Here is a 9,998-nt window from a genome sequence, read left to right as displayed (position 1 = left end):
TTCGGTGCCTTGAAAACTGCCTGTTCCACTCCACACCCAGGGACAACAGATCACAACTGTTCCTTGAGACACTTTGGATTCCAACTAGGCAGCATCAGCCTAGTCCAGGTCAACCAGGGCCAGGCAGGCAGGAGGGAGAAAGTGCCCTAGACTTCATTTTCAGTGTGGCAGACAGCTGCCCAAGTCATTGTCTCACATTGAGAAGGTGCTCCTCGAAAGCAAGCAAGAGCAGCTTTGTCTTATACTTAATGGTGGGTAATTTGTTAGCCTCTCCACGCACGCCCAACATTGATAATTTGGGAGTTTGTTGTGTGACAGGAAAGGATCAGTTGCATAGAATTCTGAACACTGGCTTTAATTATTATTTTGCCTCGTTATTAAAGTTGACTCGAGTTTTTGTCTTATGTTGGATTCAAACTCTAAACACAAGTAAGGCTAGCTGCTATACTCCTCATTAGAGGAACCATCACCTTGTCCCAATGGCCCTTGGAGGCTCAAAGTCCCATGCAACAGAGCTGATATATTTAAAGGAGCACCGCCCAAGTAAAATGGTACTGACTTCCAGTTTCGCTTTAAATTTGCCCTTCTGAACCCAAGACTATTATATTTTGGCTAAATTATTCTTGGTTTGAATGAGAACGTGGGGTGAGGAATGTGGATGATGGAGTGGTAGGAGGAAGTATCCTAGAGAGTTGATCCATACTCAGCTAAACCGGTCATGGAGACTGGTGGACCCCCATATTTGAAGTTAACTCTCTTCAGGGAGTAAGGCGCCTCGACTAAGAAGCTACCCCGGGCTCTCCAGCTGTGCAATCTGGGGAAATCAGCACTCTGGGCTCCAGGATGAAGGAAGGGGCAGGAGCGTCTCTAAAGCATTCTGCAACGTTAGCATTCACTCAGTCCTAACACAAGAATAAACAGCGTTCTATCCTCTGTTGCTTTTCCATCTGGTACGGGTAAGGGGTTCACTGTATGTTGACACGTGATAGCATCAGAGAATGTAAGAACAGAAATTGGATTTATGAACAGACCACCTAGATTAAAAATCAATAGATGTGTGTATATTGTTATATATTGTCTACACATAATACACACATGTGTGTACATATACACATATATATGCACATATGTGTGTGTGTGTGTGTGTGTGTGCGTGTGTGTATGTTGTATATACATGAGGGAGAGAAATAGATCCAGCGAAATCGGTCAAGATATGCAGCAGGTTGATGACAAAGCCAGGTCCAAAGTACAGATTTTCGAACTACATGTCAGGTAATTTGCCTACTGGTCTCTGTATGAGTCATGTAAGTCATCAGAACACCGGATGATGTGATAAGATTCATGTGTAATCAGGTCCATGTGTAGTGTGTTTCCTTCCCCCACGATCATTAATACTGTATTAGAAAAAGCTGCAAGTTCTGGCGACAGCATGCTTCTTCTTTTAAATGGGGGCTCTAAGAATTTACCCCTCCTTTTAATATTAACGCTACATGTAAATTCGCTGAAGGAGAATATCATTTTTCAGAGGTGATGATAGGGATCCATTTAATGGGAGAAGCTAAAAGAGGAAATTATCCAGCTTGTCCTTCCACTGAGGGTAATGTGGGGGTAGTGAGCCCTGTGGGCACTAGGCATGGGAAAGAGGGCACTTCCCCTGTTCCATCCCAGCTGTGTGCCCTGAGCAAATAACTTTACCTTTCTGGGTCTCAGTTCATCTTCAGAGAAATTCAGAAGTTGAGTTAGATCATTTTAATGAACGCTGACATTCTGAGATGTCATCTGGAGAAATTCCCGAAGCAAACTGCCCCAACTTTTAGCCACTACCCCCTGCCTCTCTCTGCTAAATAATTTTAAAACCAGGGATAGTGGTCTACACAATAATAGTAGCAGTTAATGCAGAGAAACTTTGCACCTAAGTCTTGTCTAGACTAGGGTCTAAGAGTGGTTTGCAGGCTATTGTCTTCACTTAGTTCATTCAATATTCATTCGGTAAATATTTAAGTGCCCCATGTACTAAGGCCTGGGGATTCAACCAGTGTAACCTGACCAATTAAGGAAGCAGTAACAGGAAAATGTGTTTTTCAGGTATAATGCCAACAGTGACCTATAGCCTCTGAATCTGACAATGCATCACTCTGCCACAGCTGGCTCTGGGTCCTGGGCAAGTCACCGCCTCCCCAGCCTGGCTTCTTCAGCCGGCCCATCTTCAAGGTTCCCGTCCTGGGCTACATTCAGATCCTGAAAGGCCTCATTGATCGCCTCGGGCAGCAGCCAACTGCTCCTGTGAACGCTAGACGTCCCGAGTAACCCGAGCCCGTGGCTCCCTCCCATTTGGGGAGAAAAAAAAAAAAAAAGGATGTGGGGGGGGGGGTGGAATCGAAAAAGGAAAGGCGAAAAATACTGAGAAACATGTTTTGGCAGGCAAGGCCTTCGGAGACTACCATATGTGCTCCATATTGAGCAGGCCCTGGTCTTTGATGTTTTTTCTGAAAGTAAAGACATTATTCTTTCTCAAACTGTGCCTAAGTACTACAGACATTAAAACAATGAGGCCCGAACGAGCGGACCCGGCTCTAAGTGTTTAATTCGTCCTTCACCCAAGTGCTCGCCACCAGTTAGCTCCCCCGTGTGCACCCCGACTGCCGCCCGGGTTGCCAACCCGTCCAGGGGCCCCATCCCCCGTTCAGGCCCGCGTTTGTCTGTATCCTAGAACACCTTCGCGCCAAGTTCGGAAGTAAGTACTTTCCCAAACGCCCGGCGCAAACTCCCCAGATGTTTCCTGCGTCACGGAAACGAGCCCAGGTTGGATCTGAAGCATTCTTAACGACGGCGGGTCACGGGGCCCGCCCGGCGCCCGCGAGCCCGGCTCCTCCGCGAGCTGCGGGGTGCGCCCGGGGGCCTCCCGCACTCCCCGGGTTCGCGCCCACGGTGGCTCGCTGGGGAGAGGCCAACAGGGCGGGAAATTGGAGGGGTGGGCATTTTATTACTTGCAGAATTGTGAATCACAACCGAAGATCCCTAGTAAATTTACACTCCGATCTCTGGGGAGCTGATCAGTCACTCACGGGCTGATTGTAAATTCCTCCTTCTCTGTGCCTCCCTCGACCCACGGCCGGACACAACCGGGACCTTAACGGGGGACCTAAATCCACGCGGGGAACGGGGAGGCCTGGGCCCGCCGTAAGCGACAGACCCATAGACCGGAAACTCTCTACCACGGGGCAGGATCGTGGCGCGAACCCGGGACCCGCTCTCGCGCGAGCGATGCTTCCCGAACTGGGGTACCTCCAAGGTGGGCGGGTCGTGGAGGGCTCTCGAGCCAGAGGAGCGGCGAGCGAGGCCCCGCTGCTTCCGGGTCTCGGCAAGCGCTTCCGGGGTGCGCACCACGCGGCTGGTTTGTGCGCTTACAGATCATCACAAATAGCCGAGGAGAAGATTAGCGCCAACGGAGCACGGAGATGACCGTGGTCTATGACTACGCTTGGGTGGGTGACAGTAGGGCCCCTCTAAGTAGTAGTAGTCAGGCCCCAGGGCTCAAGCATGTCAACATCTACACCCCATTGACCCAGAGATTCGAGAAGGGGGGGGGGGTGGTGGGGGGGGCACAAGAGCACAGCTTCAGCATCCTGGTCCCACCCATGATCGCAGGTACTCGGACACGGCCCAAGTCGCCCCTTTACCCCGAGTAAATTCGCTGAGATGACCTTTCTGTGCTTTGGCCCAGGAAGGTCTCTGCTCCTGGGCATCTGGACTGGGCCTGCCTCAGTCTTGTGAGCTCAGCTCTGGACCGTTGAGGGTGAAGAAAGGAGCACTACGAGGCAGAAGTAACGAATGTCTGCAAATGTCAGCTGGAGCGGGCTCCCTCGACGCCAAGGTGCTTGTTATCCAGGAGGAATCAGCTTGTGTTGGGGCGCTGGGCTGAGAAATGGGAGCAGATCCTCGAGGTAGTCTCATACATGAGCCTGGAATTAATTGAAAAGGCACGGAATACACGCACGTGTGTGTGTGCGCGCACGCCTTTGCTTACATTTGCTCTCAAATAATTGCCCCTTTTCCTTTGAAGCGTCCGTTTTGTCAACCAGGATCTATTGTCTCAGCTCCCACTGTGTGTTCAATATCGCCACCAGACCCTTTGGGGCATTCAAGGCCACAGAAGACTAGGTTCTTGCACGTGAACCTTGCTCAGGACTGGGAATTAGTGGAAGAAAGGGAGGTCGCCCATTAAAATTACTTACTGTGCTGCACTTTTTTTCTGGAATGAACTAAAGGCACCCTGAGAAGAATATGATAATGTATGCTTGCACTTCCGGGCTTGGCTTCCTTTTTCTGACCCTTCCTCAACTGGGCTTTTCCTCCTCAAGAGATTTGCAGGGTGAGTAGAGAAACTGCCAGCCCAGGTAAGTATGGAAGCCACATGGTCTCATGAATGGAAAAAAGGAAATCATCTCCAAATGCAACCAGGCAGGTGGGGGTAGATGGAGTCTGAGAAGGAATGGGAAGTCTGAATAACCCCCAAGGCAGCAGACTCCATACCCAATGGTGAGGTGTGAGAAACAGTCAACATTTGGAGTCAGAAAGAGTTTTGGCAGCTGTTAGATAACTTCCTGATCTACAATAAAGTTCATGTGACCTAGAGGATGTTTTCCGCAATTCTGTTGCCTGGCTACCTTCCTCTCTCTCCAAGTCTGCGAGTTTGAGAGATTTTTCTGGGTCCGCGTTGAATGGCGGTGCTGGCTGAATGCACGCCCTTGAAGGGGTCCTGACAGATGGCAGCTGCTCAGGTTGGACAGGAGCAGTCCAGGTCTCACTGATCCGTTGCCTCCTCAGTTTTCACCTGCAAGGTGACATAGAGGCTCCCCTTTTTGCGATGGGGAATCCAGGTGTCCCCCATTTCTGGCACCCAAACTGTTTGTTCCAGACCCTACCCAGATGGTGCAAACTAAACTTTTTTTTCCCCCTACGTAAAGTTCCAAGTGCCTTACTCAGTCCCAGTGTCCTCAGGCCACAACAGCCAAGTTTCTGCAAGGCAGTCTCCCATAATCAGTGCCTAACCACTATGGAAACACATGCAAGATGTTTACTTTCTTTAGTGGGAAAAAAAAATGCAAAGGGAGCCCGGCTAGCTCTTCAAGACTCCCTGGAAAGCGTTGTGCATTGAGAGAGTCCCAGATCCTAGCAAAGGATCAAGCAGGTGTTACCTCTCAGTCCCTGTGGCCAGCTAGTCCTCACATCCTCCCACTCCCAGAATGCCTAGTCATGCATGTGCGGACTGGCCCACAGGCAGGTGAGTAGGAGGCCGTGCTCCATGGGCATCACAGGTCTGGATATTTGCACAGGTTCTGGCCTGTTTGAGGGACCATCCTTTGGGTCTGTAGAATGTGGGCTTCCCTGAAGTGCAGCTGGAGGGGGTAATAGAAGTAAGTGAAGAGCAATAGCAAGAATGCAGAAATCAAACCTTGCCAACTAGGGTCAGAGAACGTACATGGGGGCAAGTTCTCAAACTTGCACTGGTGAGATGCAGAGGTCAGGGTTTGGAATTTTGCAGAGCTGCTAGTAACCGGTGGGGGGAGGGAGGTGATCAACCCAGCAACCATACCTCGCCGTGGGAAGGGGAGCTGGAAGTTTTGTCACATTTCTTCTAGAAAGAAACTGCATCTTTTCTCTAAAGATGAATAAACAAATGCACTATGATGGGGATCATCAGGGCTAGGAACGGCACTTCCAAACCCCTTATTGGGCAAATGTCCCAGTTTTGCAAAGGCAGAAATAAACTCTGAGGCCAAGATGCCAGCTCCAGTCTAGAAGCTAAGACCCAACCCAGGTATACCTGGCCTCAGAAATGCACTAAGCACTTGCCTCTGACAGGGAGGTCAAGCGGGATCTTCTCCGGGAGCTGTGGATGCATCCAAACTCCTGATGGATTCTGGGGGCAAGGTTGGTCATCATCAGCAAAGGAGAGACTTACCTTAAACCTACCGCTGGGAAGGAAGTGGGAGTAGTAAGTCTTCTTAAGTACGCCAGGAATGTCTCCCATTTTCTGCCAACCCATAAGCACATTATAGTCTAATTGTTACCCATAAGTGCCTTCCAGCCCTGCATAACTACAAACTCTGAAGCTCAGAGCCTACCTGTGTGCTCAACTTTGCCTGACATGGAGTGGATGCCAAAGAAGCAGCTATGGGCTTTATCATCGGTGCAATCCCCAGCTCGCAGCCATCTCGCAGAACCCAAGCTGTCCCAGTTTTCTCATTTGGATCCATTTCTTTTTGCTCTTGGCATAAGAAATCATTCTGGTCACTAATGACTGTAATAAGATCACTCTGGCTTAAGTCACCCAGGATGGCCTGGAGCCCAGAGGCTCCCCTGGGGTGGTGGATGCTGGGCCCCTCCGTATGGGTGGGGGAAGGGCCTCCATCTGACGTGGCCACACCTCCCAGGGCTCTTCTCACCTCCCTCTCTGCTGCCACCACCACCTTTCCCTACCCACCGCCAGTAGGTAAAGCCCTGCCATAGGCCAGACCATGTGAATGTGCCTTTCCCAGGCAAAGAACCCCACAGATCCTGAACAAGGGAATTGGGTTGGAGAGAACAGTGGAGGAACCCAGTGGAGACCAACAAGCCTTAGCTTCAGTTGTTAGAAATTGAGGCGGGGTTCCAAACACCCTTCCAATTTTGTGTACGAGTATTTTCCTTTTTCTTTCCCTCTCTTCCTACAGTTTTCTTGCTCTTTTCATTTCTCTCTTGAATTTACTGATTTTGTTTTTTCTTTTTATACTTTCCAGACCGCCAGAGTCTCTGAGAGGAGAGGAGATTTTATACCTGAGTCATGCCATTCTGGTTGGAGGAGGAGAAACCAAGTTCAGTTCAAATTGGCGACCTAGTCTCAGTCTCATCGTCAGGCTCTTCCACTTGGCATTCCTAAGGTCAAGTGTGGTGCCGCCAGGCATGAGCAGCAGCAAAAAATGTAGCAAACTATGATAGAGGAGAAATACATGGATGCAGGGAGGCTTTCTTAACTCCAGAGGGAGGAGGTAGAGGGACTTAACTAGCTGGCATTTAGGAAATCACCATAGTCTCTCCCTCTCCCACCACAAGGACTATAAAGTGAGTTAATATACCCTGATGGGTTGTTTTTTTTTTAAATTCTATTAAATGATCATTCATTTAGCCGCCTCCAGGTTTGGAACAGTGCTCCAGGGGCAATTAGGGCCCAGAGGTCTTAGAATAACCAGAAAATGAGGAAATGCACCTGATACCCCTGAATTTCCCTTCCATGCCCAAGGGGAACAGGGGGCTCCACAAGGGTGAGTATACCTTTAGGGACTCTTTAAAACAATTCATCCTGAACGCCCACCTGGAGTCTGTGCCCCATGCAGCTGTACTGACCAAAAGAGAAGAATGTGGGCATCTGGCTCCCTAATTCTCCTCACCCAGGCCCAGCAACAGGAGACTAAAGGAAAAAGAAAATAGGGAAGTAAAAAGACAATGGAGAGCATCTGGGCTAGGACTGTGCCTGTGTAGGAGAGGAAACAAAAATTTCCCTAAGCGAGTCTCAAATCACAATTGCTCCCCCTGCCCCTGGCCACACACAGACCTCTACACCCTCCCTCCTTGCTTTTTGGCTTTGCCTGTTCTGTCTGTCCCCTCTTTCCTTCTGCAAATGCCTCAAATTCAAACTCTAAGGCATTTTCTCGAGGGTAGGCGAGCAGTCACCAGACAGCCTCTCTGTGGATGAAAAGGAAGTCCATGACACCAAGAAGCAACTACTGAACAAGTTCTGGGAAGTAGGGGTGCCAATAAGAATGTTTGGGTGGTGGAACCCCCAGGGTTTCACTGCTAGGAGTTGAACCATGGGTTTCCAGAGCCCACACTCAGTCCTCCCCCCAATTTAGGGGCAAGTGGTCTTTTCTGCTCGCTGGACAAAGCCTGGCCCTGACAGGTGGAGAAAGGTCCGAGGCGGCACTTGGAAGTTTAGGACCATGTTAATTCCTTCCTAGGTCTCCCGGGGCTTCAAAGCCCCAGGCTGAAGGGGAGTATTTGGGCTCAGTTCAGATGCTCGTGGCATGAACAGAAACTCAGGTCCAGTGAATCTGAGTTTAAATCTTCTCAACCGTGGTGTGATGGGGAAAGAAAAGTGTGGGGTAGACTTTGGACTCTTCTGGCTGAGTAAGAGATTCCTGGCAACTGACCTTCTCATGAATATTTTGGGGGAATAGGTACAAAGGTGCTACAGCTTAAAATGGTGTCCAAGGCTTCAAGTCCTTAGAACCAATTTCCCACCACTTACATCACTCTCCAGGAATATATATTAGAGACACATGGAAAGCAGCTCATCTCTCTCTTCAAGGTCAACCAGAGACCTAGCCCAGGCTGCAGGACCTTTCGGTGTGTCATCAACTCTCAGGACGTTGCTAGAAGCAAGAGGATGGTAGTAAGGATCCCTAAAATTTGTTTGGATGCACAGATCTATGGCTCTGATCAGGTCCCTCCTCTCTGCACCTCACTGTCCTTGCAGGTACACAAGGTTTGGAAATACTCCTCTTACGGTTTGTCAGGATCGAGCAATGTACAGCCTATAAAACGCTGGACCCTTAATAGGCTCTCACTAATAGTAGTTCTTTCTCTCATGTTCTGGAAGTAGGGGCAGGCAGATTTTATTACTTCTCTTTAAAAAAAAAAATCCTTTTTTTTTTTTTAATTAAGTAAGCTCTACACCCAAGGTGCGGATCGAACACCCCACCTTGAGATCAAGAGTTGCTTGCTCTATGGACTGAACCGGTTGGGCAGCCCTACTCGTGTTTTCTTGATGGAAGAACCCAGGCCAGGTCCTGGAAGAGCAGCAGAGGACCACCCATAACTTCCCTGACTTAGATTGAGCCCCTTGGCCACCGGCCTGAGTTCTGCTGTGGTGGTGGACTCTCAGCTCCTCCCCCCCCCCCCCCCGCCATCCCCATAGCAACTAGGATCCCAGGCCCAAGCCTAGGGGAGGGCCTCGTGCACCAAAAGGGTCCCCCCCCCCCCCCCCCCCCCCCCCCCCGGTCTGCTGTAATCAGACTCTGAAAAGCTCCTGCCATAGGTTGGACGTAACTGAGTTCATTTGACAGCCAAAGGGCAAGCAACTCTTGGTGGAGAGAGCAGTGGCTTCCCCAGGCCAGCCTTGCTGCCTTGTCCTCCCCTCCAGAGCAGGCACACTAATTATGCCCCACCGGGCGCTGGGCTCTAATTCCCCCTACCCAGCGCCCACCCCTTACCCAGATTTACAGAGCAGCCTGGGATTCTCAGGACTGCTGAGTGGCTGCTAGAGGAGGAATGAACGTGGGGAGCCCTGGGCTCTGCTGTCTCTGAATCCCTTGATGCCCAAATGCTTGTCCAGGAGAAAAGGCAAGGAGGTGGTGCCTACTACCTAAGCCAGGCCCTCCTCCTTGCTTAAGGGCTACAGGCAGGCCTTGTTTTTTTTTTAAAAAACCCGCCACCCTAAACCTATACAATTACCAAAAGCCAAAACAGTCCCCAAATCTTATTTTTTCCCCCACAACCGCCCCGCCACACCTGAGGGCCCCAGTCAGCGGCAACCGCCATGGGCACCACCTTACTAACGTTTGGAGGTAGATCTAGGAAGGAAGAGAAGAAGCAAACTGCCCTTCAGGATGAGAGAGCAATATTCATTCCTATCACTAGGAGAAGGCGGATGATCTGGAGCTGTCGCCCGGAGGGCTGGCTTGGTGCATGGAAGTATTTAGCAGGTTCAGTGCTATTACTGCCTAACAGGGTGTGAAAAGGAATATGAATGTGAAATAGTGTGGGAAAATGGAGAGTTTCCAAAGCAGGGAGCGAGGCCCCTCCACTGCCCCGCCTGGAAGGCTCAGAGTCCCTGCTGCCTCACGTGCAGCGCCAGGAGGCGCTGCCACTGGCCTGAGACCACTGGGGGAACTTGTGGACAAGAGATTAAGGACCCGACGAGCGGGGTGGTGTGCAGAGTCTACAAAAGGCGGAAGGTG

Source organism: Prionailurus viverrinus, chromosome B1 (assembly GCF_022837055.1).
Source record: "Prionailurus viverrinus isolate Anna chromosome B1, UM_Priviv_1.0, whole genome shotgun sequence".
Classification (NCBI taxonomy): Eukaryota; Metazoa; Chordata; class Mammalia; order Carnivora; family Felidae; genus Prionailurus; species Prionailurus viverrinus.
Note: the sequence above shows the minus strand (reverse complement) of the source record.